This window comes from Rhodnius prolixus, unplaced genomic scaffold (genome assembly GCF_049639745.1).
Source record: "Rhodnius prolixus isolate KJV_2025 unplaced genomic scaffold, Rpr scaffold_1, whole genome shotgun sequence".
Classification (NCBI taxonomy): Eukaryota; Metazoa; Arthropoda; class Insecta; order Hemiptera; family Reduviidae; genus Rhodnius; species Rhodnius prolixus.
Window position 1 is genome coordinate 4,115,089 of NW_027411581.1, and position 15,927 is coordinate 4,131,015.

Genomic DNA, 15,927 nt, shown 5'->3' on the forward strand with positions numbered 1-15,927 from the left:
GAAGAACTAGAAATTATTTACACATCAAAGAGGGAATTTAGTTTAAATTTCAAAACAGAACGAACAACATATACATCAATTTATTAAAAACCCATAAAAAAAAAAAATTGTTTTGACCATTGGCAACACTGACCTATTCATAAGCCAAACGTTTTAAAACCGACCACAGTTTGTACTTTATAGTTTATAATTTATATCATATTTAGGAAGGACAGAAGATATCAACCTTTCATCCAATGTTAAAAGTATAATTTTCATCAGCATGAGATAATTAATTATGGTAAACTAATTTTTTACATCAAATCATTATACATTATAACTCTACTGTAAAATATGTTCCACAACCCTGAAGATGACCTAGTCCTTAGGTCGAAAGCTCAGCAAAAGAAATGACTGAAATTCGCATTCTTTCTTTCTTCTCAATCACCAAAAATAATGAAAAAAACAAAATTTCTATACATTCCCGACTTTTGTTTGCTTTTTTCCCCCAATATTTTAGATATCGGCTAGCATCGTAAAAAGTACTGAAATGGCTGTTTGCACTCTAGCCCTATGTTGCATAGTATCAGAAATTTAAAGAAAAAGAATTATTATTATCTATTTAAAGGTATTATATTTATAAATAGATTGATAAAAATATATACGTTTATATGTGATATTTTTAAAGATTTTGGCTGCTGGCAAAAATGACAAAATCCCAGTCAACCATAGGGTTTCATTAGTAAATTTTGGAGCTGTCACTTGGTTTTGAAACTTTTTATTTTGAGGGTATTGATTTTATTAGGTTCTGAGGAGGCTGTGACTTGATTTTTTCTAACTTTTTCTTTCTGTGAAAAGTATATAATATTTAAATCGATTTATTTTTTATTTCAAATTCTAAGTTTTCTGGCAAAAATTTATTTCATAAATTGTAAGTCCATTATCATAATTTTTTTTTTTTTTTAATGAAAAAAGGTTTTTTCCATTATACTTTTGGTTTTAAGGTAACTCATAAAAGTAAATATATACTTGTTTCTTAAAGAGCTTTCCTAGCAGCTGGAGTAGTAAGAAATAGACATTGTAGCGCATTCTACCGGCTACTTTGGGTACTATATGTAATGTAGCCGTTCTCCTACAATTTTTGAAAAGATATTTACTTGTTTTTCTAAATAAATTTGTATTTTATTCTATAATATATGGTTACAAAAAAAAAAAATAAAAAACATCTGTTGATTCTACTACAAAATTTTACTATTAAGCCTGCATTTTCAGAGTGCATTACAGTTCAAAATAGATTAGAGCTTGTATTACAACTAAAAAAAACAATTACTTTTAATTCTGATTGTAAGTTTTATCAATTCTTATCCTTAGTTGCGAACCTTAATATCCAATGCATGCAATTTATAACTTTTTTTTTGCTAACTCTGTTTTAACTCTTCTGCTATACTTGAATATTTTTTATCATATGTAAAACTGGAGACTTCGTTCTTTGGTTTGAATAAATCAAGAAAATTGTTCGGCTTTTCTCGTATGTATAGGGAATCTGCAAAATTAAAAGAATCAAATTAATTATAGCAATCTTAAAATTAAACTTTAAACAATGGACTAAAAAAATTAACTAAATCATGTATCTTTTACAGTGATATAGTTCTTAGATTACAGATAATACTTCTCGATGAAGTTTTATCAAGTAATGAAATTCCTCACAACTATTTTTGAAAAATACTCTATTAAGAGCGTAGATTTCCCAGGCTTTGTAAAGAGCACATCTTTTCTTGTCTTTCGTTCGTACTTTTAGTTGTTCATCCCAGAACTGTTGGGTATTTGCTCAAAAAATTTAGTAGAATCAACAATCTTCTTCAAATTTATTTATTCATTTACTTTAAGTTTTGTTTTGTTTCTTTCTAGGCAGAGTGTCTACCAAAAGAGTATTTATTTGACTACAAGTATTTCATGTTTAGGCGTTTGAGTTGAATAGTGTTCTCACATTTATTGAGCTTGCTTATCGTTAGATATGTCTACATCTTCCAAGTTTATCCAGCTTAATTTTCCTATAGAAACAACAGATAATTAAAAATGGGTATTTTCTTCAATTTCCTTCAATTATGTTTAATAATTAACAGCAAATTTTTCATGTAGATTTTTCTTTAATATCTTCGCTCTTTGTAATTTTTTGTTTTCAAGTTCATCATTTCATCAAACAGTCCAGTTGGGAAGAGGTTTTTTCTGCTTGGGCAGACCACATTTTAATATTTGTTGTAGTTTTTCATCCCTTTCCCAATTGTGTTAATGGATTCTTTAATAAAATCACTATTCTCGCAACCTGTCTGTAATGATAATTGTTTTATTGACCATTTTCATGTTTTATTGTTGAAAAACATATGTTTCAATTCCATAGTTCTAGCTAATATTATTGATTTCTTTATCTGTATTAGCAGTGCAGGGAGAAGTGTGAGTTGCTCTAGGAAGGGGTTACATTTCCACTCTATCCCCGGGGCTTTCTTGGAGAGCCAGCGCAGTTGGAGGGGAATGTAGCCTGCGTATGATCTTCTTGGCGGTGCTCTAGGAAAAAGGTCGATTTATTTAAAAGTGGCTGATTTTTGGTGCGCTGATTTTGGTGGAAAAGCTCAGAGTCGGAGGCGCCACGGTAGCCGAGCGGTTAGTGAGGCGAGACCTGTAAAGCTAATATGTATTGTGGTACTGGGTTCGAATCCCAGTCTAGGCCTTGGATTTTATTTAATGGTTAATAAAAGAAAAATTTACAGTAAAGTATGTTTTTCTAGTCGCCTCCGTCCACGACACCTAATTTGGTAGTTGGACGTAAAGCCCGCCTGAAAAAATAGGCATTACTTTACTTTAAAAGCTCAGGGTCGGGTTTCTCGCTAGCACTTAAATCAAGTACCAAATTTGAACTCTTTAAGGATTTTTTCGTTTTAGATATATGTACATTTCCAGACAAATACAAACAGGCAAATTTGAAAAAAAAAAACAAAACTGTTATTATTTTATCTATCGTAGCATGCATGTTTAAATGTATCCCTAAATGGTTTCAAACTTTTGTTCATCACCAGAGGTAGAATAATCAGTTAGGGGAAGAGAGTTCGACTTCACTTCGACGTTACCTATCATTGCACTTGCTGACTGAGTCGAAATCTCTACACCTCTGGTGATTAGAAGTCCGATCAGGAATGCAGGAAACAGGAAACGATAAAGTCAGAAATGAGGTCCTAACCACACTTTCAACCTTCAAAAATGCAAATCTGCGCGATTACAATACGTTCCCTTGCAGAGTGGTTATAATATCAATCATAGCGACCCAAGAAGATCGTGTTAGCCTTCATTCCAGAGCTTTTACTATTTCTGTAACAATTTTACTGGAACGATAGAAAGAATTCAAGGCCTTATATATACACGGAGTACCTTAAACTATGGTGAGCTGGAGGAGAGATATTTTGAACAGTTTTATGAACTGAATACCAGCAAGGAGTGGGGGATGTATTTGTTGTTAACCGTCATGCTGAGTGCAAGCGTGTGTGTGTTTGTGTTAGTGTGTATGCACATGTCGGGGAAGTTGGCGGGTAGGGGAAGACTAACTACACGAGAATCAGTTGGTATCACGTTGTATTGGAGTGGTGGGGGACAAAGATCCGTTTTCTGGCGGGACTCGTTGCCATACTGCTGTTCACTTAAACCAGTCGGCATCTTGCCTCTTTAGGTTTTAGCGCTTGATTATTATTAACGTTCTTTGTTTACGTTTTTCTTTCCTTTTTGTACAGTTCATGTTTATTGTTTTGCTTTTGTTTATTTTTGCTGAAAAACAAGAAGAATATAGTGTTGATTTTTGTTCTTAAGGTTTATTTTTTTTTTTTTTTTTTAATGGTGTAATATTTTTTTTTGTGACATCTCTAATCGGATTATTATAATTTATTTAAGGTCAGTAATTTATTTTACAAAAATCAGTTTAATTCTTCTTCTGAATTTATTTTTAATGAAGTTACCCTTGTTTTGATTTGATACCCATTGGCTTACCTCGCTTGAAAAGTATGTTCTTGAATGCTTGGAGTATTCCATTACTTCTTATAATTCTACTATACAACTCTTTTAAGAGTCAGACTTTGTTCATAGATTTCTAGCGACTCTAGTGTGTATGTAAATGAATGTGAATGTGACAGAGTTGGCTTTGTATGGTCGTAAAACCTAAGAAATCGCTCCCATCAACTACCTCTGCAGGGCCATACTTGCACTGGTGTGGCTATTAAAGGTGTAAAAATGAATTCTGGTTGCGTTGCCTGGCTGGGATTCCCGCAGGGACGCCAAGCTCCATGAAGAAGTAAGCGGCTTCACTTCCCTCCATATGTGGGTTACATATGTGTGTTAAGCATACTTTCAAGTTAAGATCCACTTCTAGTCAAAAAGACATTATGTTCAAAAAGCGTATTCTACAGAAACCTTTTCAGATTCGCACCCCTCGGAAAATGATTATTTCCCGGAAGTTTTGATTGGATTTGATCCAGCATCCTTACAGACCAGTCCCAGTCCCCTGATTGCTCCAGCATGAATTGCTTGGCTTAATAGACCCCAAAAATATATAAAGTTAAGTAATTACCTATTTTTTCAGGCGGGCTTTACGTCCAACTACCAAATTAGGTGTCTAATGGACGGAGGCGACTAGCAAACATACTTTACTATAAATTTCTCATATTAACCATTAAATAACATCCAAAGCCTAAGACCGGGAATCGAACCTACTCAGATCCACAATACTTTACAGGTCTCGCCTCTAACCGCTCGGCTATCGTGGCGTCTCTCAAAATATATGCTTTCCAGTAAATAACTCAATTTAAAATTTATCACAGATTATGAAGAAATTGAGAGTAATAATTGGGGGCATCAAATTAATTTGAGAATTTTCAATTTATAAAAACGCGATACAATCCTATCCGTCCCAATCAATATACGAGTATGTTAGTACTCTGCGGTTGTTATCTCTATGGTATTCTTAAACTTATTCTCTGAAGAAGAAGTCCCTCTAAATATACAGGATCACATTAATCTTCCCAGTTGAATAGGGCGCATATAAATCACTAAACTGAGACTACCAACCTGCCCCCCCATTAGTCTGATGAATAACTAAGACCTAGAGGCATCTGACCAAGTATGCAATCTGGAGTTTTCTACCTGGTAACGTGGGACGATCTTGGACACCAAGCGAGACCGATCTGAAAAGACTGGTACTGAACTTGAAATGCAGTTAACTGCTGACTATTTGATACGTCTTCTTGGAACAAACTTCACGGTGAACTTGTCAGCAAAACTGGCGACTGGTTGTAAAAAAGTAACTTTGATGACCGTTACGGATGTACAGAGCGGAACTTTGCGGATCCAAGAAACCATCCCAACTTCCTGGAACGAAGCGCTTACAATCCAAACATGTAAAATTCTTATATCCACATTTCTCCAGTCTTATTACCATGGAGTCCTTACACCAAAAAAAAATTATTTCCGCAACAAATGGCGAAGTTTTCTTGTCAAAAAATCTATCAACCGGAAGTGGAATTTTGCTTTGTTAATTTTATCGAGATTTTTATCGATAATGGCTACAATTATTTCTCTGCAAACTTTGCGTACTAACTACGCGGATAGTGTCTGCTCAGTTTTGTTTAAAATCTTTAAGGTCCGAATAGTTTTAATGTTTAGAGCTTTGATGGCGGGAAGGTGTAAACTTTAAGCTTTCCACAGGATGAAAAAAATAAATGCTGACTGAAATGGCATTTATTTTTACAACCTATTGAAACTATAAATCAGTCACCAAAAAACAATGAACAACAATTTAAGCTTTCCTGTAAGAAGCCACGTTCTGTGTTAGTGTTGCGACTTTTTTCGTGACGTAACAATAAATAATCATACAAATACACTTTAAAATTTTTTATTGATCAATCAGGCAATGGCGTATTTTTTGTAAAACGATATTTTTTTTTTTTCTTAGAATCGAATTCAAAACAATTATAAGCGTGTGAAAGATTTGATTGGCGGCTCCAAGCAGATACTGACCTTGAGATGAAGTATCTTTGATATCGCTTAATGAAGTAATTAAGGCTGACAATTTCATTTACTATTTTGAATAATTTTTAAATTTTAAGTTTTGAAATTAAGCTCAGTTTTGCCTGAATCCTGTAATAGATTTTTTAAAAAATTATTTTAGTAATTTTACTTTGCGAGAATGCGTGAATAACTCCTGAGAACATCAACTCTAACTGGGGTCACCTTGATGCTAGATTGTAAAGAAATTTCAGTCAGAGGAGGTGTGTAACAATACAGGAATAATCAATCAATATTAATTTATCTTATATGAATACTATATGGTGTAGTGAGGAACTCATAATGGCGCCCAAAACATGTCAAAACTAATAACGTGTTTATTGAAGGAATTCACACAGAAGAGTAGAATAAACAAAGTATCGGCTTTCTATCTAGAACTGACACAGCTCGGCATCCTTTTTGAAACTACGCTAGTCAAGTTCACACCACTACCGCTTCACTCAAAATTCCAAACTTCAACCACTGTGCCCAAGTTCATGTCACTGTCAGTATCAACACTTTTTTTTTATGAACTAATTAATTCTTTTTATTTTTTGTAACGGTGCCCCTCCCTGATGTTTTACAAAATAGTTCTGAAAACAGAATTTCTAATCGATGTTAACGCAATTGATTGCTCTTATTTTTACTTTCTTCTTCTTCTTCATCCCGTTTGTTCAATTCTGTGCCATCCTGAACACATTTATTGGTGAGAGGGGGGGAACCTGGTTTATTTATTTATTTATTTTATTGTGTTGGCTACACTGTGCGAAATATTTATGATCAGCTGATTTATTTTAAGGCATTATTGTACTGTTGTATAGGCATTTTTAAGTTTTTTTGGGGGGGCGACTTTCATTAAAATTGTTTCAACGATTTTCTTTACGTTACTTACAAATGTTTTTTTTTTTGTTTTAAACATTTAAAATTAAATTTAACTCGAAGATCACTCACCATCTTCTCCAATCGCGACCATTCTCCTAAAACCTTTGCCAAGCATCCAGTTCCCATGTTCTTCTAGTCCTTCCTTTCTTCCTGGTACCTGTTATCCTCCTAGTCTCATACACCTGAGTGAAAATGCGGTTAGGATACACTACAAATTGGCCAGGATACTTGCCTGCATCCTGTAAGTGGGCACATATGGGCTGTATAATTACGGCTGTAATACTTAACTTTTTTTTTTTCACTTTATTTGCCATATATTTACAACTACAACAAATGTTGCATCAAGTAAATTTAATGATACTGGTTAAATTCACATGAAAGTCATGTAGTAGCAACCACCCATTGATGGAACTTTTTCTCAGTAGATTGCACTCATATTAGTAGGTCCCTAGACCACTTTCGCTTTAGTCGACGAGCAGGATTGTCTGGAAGAATTGAGGAGAGGAGAGTTGTTGTACAAGAGGATTAGAATGGAGAGCTCTAGGAGGCTGTGAAATGGTAGCGAGACTTTATTAGATCGGTTACAAAAGGGTTGTGTAGGTCAGTGTGTTTGGTAAGGTTAGAAATGTAATATGGAGCATTAAGGGCTTTTCCGTAAGATTTTAGACTGTGTAGTGTCTGCAGGCGTTTGGAGTTAACAGGGGTTTGGATGAGCCCCACACTTCTGCTCCGTATGTCCTAGGTCTTAACAGTGTCTTGTATATGTGTAATAGTCAGTTTGTGATTCAAGTCGAGTTTGGATCTGCGGTCAAGTAGTCTACCGTAATAACTTAAAAAAACGGAAAGTGATAGATTGTTCAAATTTGATAATTCGACTCGATTTTACCAGCGGAAACAGGTGATAAGCTTTAAGAGACAAAATCAAACTAACTAGCAGGTGCCAATTTATTGTCTTGAAGTGTGGAAGAACTTTTTCAAGCTCTAAATTTAGTTTAAGAGATCTTAAGTATCCAAAATTTGCTCCCATTTGAGAACACTCACCCCTCTTACAGGCAGCAAGTAAGAGAAAGTAAAATTTCTTTGTACTATTTGTTGGGCATTATTTTTCTATAATCATCTTTAAAAGGTTCCTTTCGAATTCTTATTTGGTTTTACTAGTCTGTTCATTATGGTTTGTTTACCTGTATAATTGAGCTAGTACCAATTTTAGTTTTGGGTGAATAACCTCTTTGAATAAAACTCTATACCCTAGTTGATCGTATTATTTAACATCGATTTAACTAAATCGATGTTAAATTTTTTAATGATTTTTTTTTTTAACCTATGCATTTACTCCCACATGAATTATTATTTAAAAAAAACCTAGCTAACCAGCGCGTAATTGTTTATTTTCTTTCGTTTGATTTACATTAAATTAACCGCCTCTTCACATTTCAGTATGAGCAATTCATTCTGGGAATAAATATATCTGCAATAAACACATTTATTGGTGAGAGGGGGGCTAACCTGGTTTGTTTATTTATTGTGTTGGCTACACTGTGCGAAATATTTATGATCAGCTGATTTATTTTAAGACATTATTGTAATTTTATAAAAAGGCATTTTTAAGTTTTTTTTTGCTACTTTCATTAAAATTGTTTCAACGATTTTCTTTACGTTACTTAAAATTAAATTTAAAACATTTTGCTGGAAAAATTATTTTCAATAGATAGCGGTACTTTGTTTTTATCAGATATGTTATCTCTGTGCAGGTTATAAATATAAACGCCCTTTATAATATTAAGAAACAATTTGAAATCATTAATTCTATTCCTAATTCGTGGGTGTGGGAATCATTTAACCCGGGGAACTTACGGGATATATCCCTGAGTTTCTGTTTAGTAAGGTGACCAATTTCCTCTTGTAGGTTCTGTCCTCCCTCGAAAAATGTCCTCCTACCTGTCCTCCTTTTCGATATTTGTCCTCCTTTTTGATATGTTAATCTCTGTATTCAGAAATTGTGTTGAGTTTTTGTCGAAAGAAATGCCTGATATTAAAATCGATGACAATTGTCTGTTTGAAGAAATTAGAAGACTGAATATATATTTAAATTCTGATAAATTAGAACAATGGGAAAATCAACATGTTGAAATTGATAAAAGATGGGTGGAAATATTTACCCATTTCAAAAATGAACACATTCCCTATGAAAATTTAGTAATTCCTGTTGAATTTACGTTGTGCTGCCCTGGAACAAATGCAGCAGTTGTGCTGCCCTGGAACAAATGCAGCAGTTGTGCTGCCCTGGAACAATTTTTTCAATGGGTAATGATTTTTGGCTAAGTGAGAAATCAAGATTGAATGTTGATACTCCAGCTGCAGCACTTACTGTAAAGTTCAATATGAAGGATATTTCTGGCTCCGAAATTTCCAATATACTGTTAAAAAATGACATATTGACAAAAAATATCCATTCAATGGAAAAATACTCGTTTAATTAAATAATTATAGTAAGCATAATTTGTAAATTATTGAATTAATAAAATGTTTCACTTATTTACGTTGTACTTTTTTCTTAAATTTTTTTGTCCTCCTTTGCATTGTAAAAAAATTGGTCACCTTAAGTTTAGGTCCTTCACTTGTGCTCGGGCTGCATCTTGCAAGGTCCTTGCCATTTGTCATCCATTCCAATTTGTTTTGTTCCCTCTGTGAACTCTATCCTTACTGACGATGCCCTCCAGGTGATGAAACAATTCATCCAAGTTTTCTAGGGAAGTTTCTATGAGGAGAAGTGGGAGCCGGCAGTTAGGGATTACCCACTCCTCACTGGAGCTAGCTCATTTTTTCCCTTTCATTGCCTTCCTCAAGTATTCTGAATTAAGCTACCCTAAGAGAGGAGGCTTTCCCTGGAAGCTTTAGTTTAGAACGGGAAACGGTGGTTGGTTAAATCTCTCTCTCTCTGGTATCTCATGCACCCCTTCCAACGCTGCTCACCACATATTTTAAAGATGAGCACCCCAAATCAAGAAGTTAGGAGTTGGAACCATTAAAACCACCCAGGCTCGCTACGATGACTGTAAAGTTGAAGTCTTTTCCACTATAAACTGACGATATTCATCAGCTGCTAATATCGTAGATAAGAATTCTTTACATCCGGTATTCTGCAACTACGTCGTTGGATATCCATCTTTCACTAATCTTATCTAGATCCTTTTGTCTTTCATTAAAGGCTCATCCCTCCACCTCCAGCAAACCAAACCACAACTTCCGGCAGATATATTCTTTTCTCCGCACAATATTCTTCTTCTTAATGTTGATCCTCACATTCAGTAAAATAATCAACATTGAAAAGGATCTACTAGGAGAAATTGATCAATTTAATCAGAGAAAGTGGATAGAACGTTTGTTCACAGATTTTTATTTGTTCGTTTCAACAATACTTGTCAACGAACTGTACGAAGGCATTTCTTTGTGAATAGTAAATCCAATAAACAAAGCTCTACGAAGATAGAGCGCTTTAAATAAAAAAAAAAGTCCGTTTAGGATTCCTAACAGCGCCTCCAACAGGGAGAAAGTGAAATAAACTTCAAAATAGACTCGTGACTCTAAAAAAACCTCTCTGCCAGACAGTCAGCGCCATCAAAGGGAAGTTAATTAAAAACAAAAAATATCGTACCAGTGACAATTCTTCGTTGAAATGGTTTCCATTGTCTCTTCACTAATTTCTTTGTGAAGAAATTTTGAATTTTGAACCCAAATAAGTAAATTCCACCAATTGGTCTGTATTTCTGTCTGCCCGTGCATTTCCAGTGTTAACACTCACACGACTTCCATTTACTACCATTCTCAAGGTTCTAAATCACATATCTTTGATTTTATCCGTCCGTAACACGCATGTTTATTGTATTCCTGACCGGGTTCGGGCTTATGCCCATCATCAGAGATATAGATTAATTATTTTGATGTCGAGATTTCTGTCTCTGATGATGGACGGAACCCCGAAACCGGATACTATAAACTTGCGTGCTGCAACAGATGAGAAAACCAAAGATATTTCCCAGTATTGCAAACCTAACACACATTTTCTCCCTTAATTTCTCCAAAGTTTCCTTTTTTGTTAAACTTGGGTGATCTATTTGCATTCAAGCACTATCTATCACTTTAGAATTAGGAATATTTTTCCATGCAACGCATTTCTCTAGAAAGGCGTTCTTAGTGCAACGTAATGTTCTATCATTAATAAATAATAAGGCGCCACGGTAGCCGAGCGGTTAGAGGCAAGACCCGCAAAGCTAAGATGTATTGCGGTACTAGGCTATATTCCCAGTCTACACCTTTAATGGTTAATATGAGAAATTTTGCAGTAAAGTATGTTTGCTAGTCGCCTCCGTCTACGACACCTGAGAAGTCAGTTGGATGTAAAATCAGCGTGAAAAAATAGGCATTACTTTACTTTAATAAATAATATTCTGAAATTAGACTTTGAAGAAAATTGGTAATATTGGATGGAGAATCAGCCTGCTCGGACTTTCCGCCAACTTTCCGTGCTGAATTTGATTGAAAGTATTCTGAACATTGAACGGCTATTTTTCACAGATCTCAGTAAAGTAAAGTAATCGCCTATTTTTTTCAGGCTTACTTTAAGTCCAACTACAAATTAGGTGTTGTGGACGGAGGCGACTACCAAACATACTTTACTATAAATTTCTCATATTAACCATTAAAGGTATAGACCGGGTAATATAGCCTAGCACCGCAATACATCTTAGCATTGCGGGTCTAGCCTCTAACCGCTCGACTATCGTGGCGATTAGCAAACATACTTTACTATAAATTTCTCATATTAACCATTAAAGGTATAGACCGGGTAATATAGCCTAGCACCGCAATACATCTTAGCATTGCGGGTCTAGCCTCTAACCGCTCACGCTACCGTGGCGCCCAGATCTCCGTATAAGTGACTTTCATAATTGATGGTTAAAAAATTATAAAAGGAAATATGCAAAAAAAAAAAATGCTGTTATTGCTAAAAGAAAAATAGTGTGCACAAAGTGATGATTATTCTGTACGCACGTTAACAGTCGAAATTTAAAAATAATGATTTCTTCAATTACGTAAAGAAAACGTGACTGTTTGCTAATTTCCCACGTGACTTTGTTATATATTTACTGATTGTTACCGATTTCGTAAATAGTTAACTGTTTTTTTTTTTTTTTTTTTTTTAATCCAACTTTTACCCACAAAACGAATGATAATTTTTGTTCTGTTTTTGGTTCTAAAAATTCACATGTTCTTTATGTAATAATCATTTGTGTGATGGCGGTTGTATGTTTGATCGTCTATATAATGTAAAAACATCTCAATAAAAGAAAATAAAAAAAAAAATCAGCTGTGTATACTCACACGACTTTCTCGTACTGCTATTCTCAAGGTCATAACTCACAGATTTTCTGCGTCACAGACGTTAAGTTGCATTCAATTGCAATAACTTTATTCCATGAGGAGTGCATCATCTATGGCTGACATGCCCATTATCTCTGTCTCTTTCTCTCACACACACACTATCAATAAACTTTCACTTTTAAAATATTGGTGATAGTATTTTCAAATATATGTATACATATATTTAAAAAAAAAGAAAAAGTCACTAAACGTGAAAGTGTAATAAAAAAGCAAGATATTTTATAAAATGTAATAATTTTTTTAACTTTTAAAAAGTAGTTTTTGTAAAAAAATAATTTCTTGTAATTCATTATTTTGTAATTAATTTAAATTTTTAACTCTGATTTTATAAAATCGTTTTAATCCTGAACGTTCTACCAAGAATATTTGCTCTCATCACTGGATTATGGGTACGCTAAGAGTTTGGAGGTTATAATATGTTTTGGTTACAATCAGGTGACTGTAATGGCGGCCTGATGCTTGTTTTTTGAGGTTAGATATATTTGAATTAGGTTATTTGTGTCTGTTCGTTTTAAATATAATTGGGTTAAGACCTTTGACTGTTTGTACCATCACTTTTGTCTTTGTTCTTCTCTTTCTCAATGAGCTTTAAAGGTAACTTCTACCTATTTCCAAGAAAAAAGACCCTTTTTAGAGTACTTTAGAGGGAAGGATTGGTTCTACGGTTTTCCTGTAAGGTTATATTTCAGTGTAATGTAATGCTTTTTGCAGGCTGTATGTTTGTAAGAATTAATTGTGACCCAATATTTTAAGTTTTGAAGAAATTTTACGAGTTAAGGGAAAATCTTGTGAGTCACGTCATTTATTTTATGTAAGACAATTATAGAATAACAACTAATTGATCTTCATTTTTGTCTTTTAAAAAAAGAATTTGCCCACAATGCAATTGTTTTTAAATGAATTTTTATTAAAATGACAAAAAAACAAATAAAATTGTAACGTTGTTTACTCATTACGAATTCATTTTATTCTATTTAGTTTCCATGGTAATAAATAAAACATTTTTTTGGTTGTTTATCTTGGAATTGGAACAGCTGATTATTATTGCTTAAGTAATGCGAATAATGCGCGCGCATTTATTTCTTTAAAAAAATAGGTTAGGTTCTTGCATATATTAATTTTCGATGCTAGAAGTGTGAGGTTTTAATATTTAAAACAGAACATTATTGGGATCATGTGAAATATCTTAAATTGAATAATTTATGGTTAGAGAGCACTGGTGACTCGAGATAAATTATTTTATTTTATTTATTTATTTTTTAAAATGAGGTTAGGTTTGATGTTAGGTAGATGTTATCAGTTCGGTGGAGCAAATTTAAAGCTACTCTTATGTTTCTGTCTCGCAGTACACTTTCTGACTCCTGTGCGAGACGAGACTGATTAATTTATTTACCTCTGATGATGGATACGAATCCAAAACTGGCCAAGGACATAATAATCATGCATGTTTTGACAGGAAAAAAAAATGAACGATAAATGATTTTTAATAGTGTGATTGTTTATTATATTTGAACTTGGATATAACTTTTCTTAGGTTATCATTTTTGGTGTAAATAAACTATGACGTAACCAAATTCTTCAACAGTATCACTTCAGTATAGTGAACGTTATAATATTGAAACCATTTTGTCTTTTTGCTATAAATTTTTTCGTTTAAGGCTGCCATAAACGTCGTTAAGATAAAGTCATAGTGATTGGTCACGGATTTCTGGTTTTTTTTTTTTTTTTTTTTTTATTCTGTATCTTCGGGCGGTGAAGGATTTATTTCTTATAAGTTTGATATTTCTATAGCCATAAAGTGCTATAATAAAGGTGACCTTGAGTAACAGCTGGATTGTAGAGCGGGAACGTTTTGTTGACCAATCCATTTTATCGGCGTTACGGTATTATTACAGACGCTTTATAGAAAATGCCAAATCCACAGAAAACGGATGTAGAAGGAGATTTTTAATATTAATGAAAATGCTTGAATGAAACCATTAAAAAAAGTAAACGCATATTAAAACAATCAATACATCGATGTTGATAAAGATATAATTAAATTTCACTGTAATATCGATTAGTTTTATAAAAGTGTGTATAATATTAAATCTAGATAACAGTGATCAGGAAGTTAACAAAATCGTTTTTAATTAAAAATAAAAAATTGTAATTAGCCAATTAAATTACTCAAGCCGGCTAGAAACTGAACCGTAAAAAATGATTTCCTCTTTTTTTAAAGACGCTGTTTTCGCTAAAATATGCTTTAAATTTCTTGATATAAAGTGCTTGTTTGTAAGGTTTAACTTTTTCATTTCTTTACCTTTGTTAAGTTCAAGATTTTTTTAATTCAAACTGTTTGGGAGGTCCCATTCACGATGGGCGCCTTAGAAGCACTATATTCCTCTTGCAAAAAGTAGAACTGCGCATGTGCAGAAAGGCGGAGAACGCTCACAGCCTTCGGAGTAGTTCATGAAAACTTACGAACTTGTTCTATTTGTATATCGCTCTGGCTGCATGTTTTGGAAATGTTTGTAAATTAGGTTAACTGTAATGATTTTTTTCTTCAGTTGCTTTGTTTTGTCTTAATTAACTCGCGTATGGTTATAAGAGAGGTTAGAAGGTCAAATTAGCGAGTCCTGCTAGCATGAGCATCTCCATTTCCACGTTTTGGGAAAGTGGTCCCGGAGTTTTTAGGATATTATCGAAGATAAATGCTTCAAAGTTAACGTCTTCTGAGATAAACTCAGTGCATTGTTGGCGATTTCAGTATACTCACTTAGGATACAGACCAACATCGGCATGAAAAATCAGGTTGACTTTTTTTTTTACTGGAAGGGCCGGCCATAAGTAGACATCCCTAAGTTACTTGAATTAGGCGTCCAAGGATGGCATTTCTGTCATATGCTAAAATTAAATTGAATGAATAAGACCATATAAATCATTTACGTCGATTTCAGAACAGACAAAAGATGTTATATTTACAAAGCCATTAGTGGCTTTCTAAAGAAAGATATAAACGACACAAAAAAAAATGCCTTTAGAATCACGATTCTATCTAGTAATGTCATACGAATGAAAACGATTTACAAAATAAAAAAAAATTCAGAAACGTGATTACTTGAAATAAGAGAACAAAAACAAAAATTAGTTGCAGTTGAAAGGTTAGAAAATGTTGTAATATACTCGTAACATCTGGCTAGCAGTGTTGCCTCTTCTATTTCACAAAGGGAAATTTCTCTTGAAATGAAAAAGGGAGAAAAAAAAATCCCCACTGTTTGTAATATTGCCTCAGTGTTTTTTTTTTTTTTTTTTGTAAGTAATAAGGTTACGTAGGTTTAAATTACTTAATTGCAACTTGATGTCAGATAACCAAAATTTTGGTTGGAGTTGGATTTCACTCGACAAGAGATTTGTGCGATTAGTTAAAGCATAAGTAAAAAAAAGCATTGCAGGATTCCTTTTCCGTGACATCCGGTGTGTTAATTGTTTATTCTGCAAGATTTCACCACCATAAGTACTTAATTAAACCAAGTCCTTCTTCTTTTTTTTTTTTTTTATCAACTT

General features: G+C 33.6%; 1 protein-coding gene across 1 annotated transcript in view; it reads left to right on the forward strand.

Moving 5' to 3' along the window:
- Window positions 1–3,653: 3,653 nt before the first annotated feature.
- Window positions 3,654–15,927, forward strand: part of LOC141452747 (uncharacterized) — a 244,474-nt gene continuing 232,200 nt past the window's right edge. The window contains exon 1 of the mRNA XM_074125147.1: window positions 3,654–3,912. The gene's annotated coding sequence lies outside the window, so the exon portion shown is untranslated. The remainder of the gene's footprint in view (window positions 3,913–15,927) is intronic.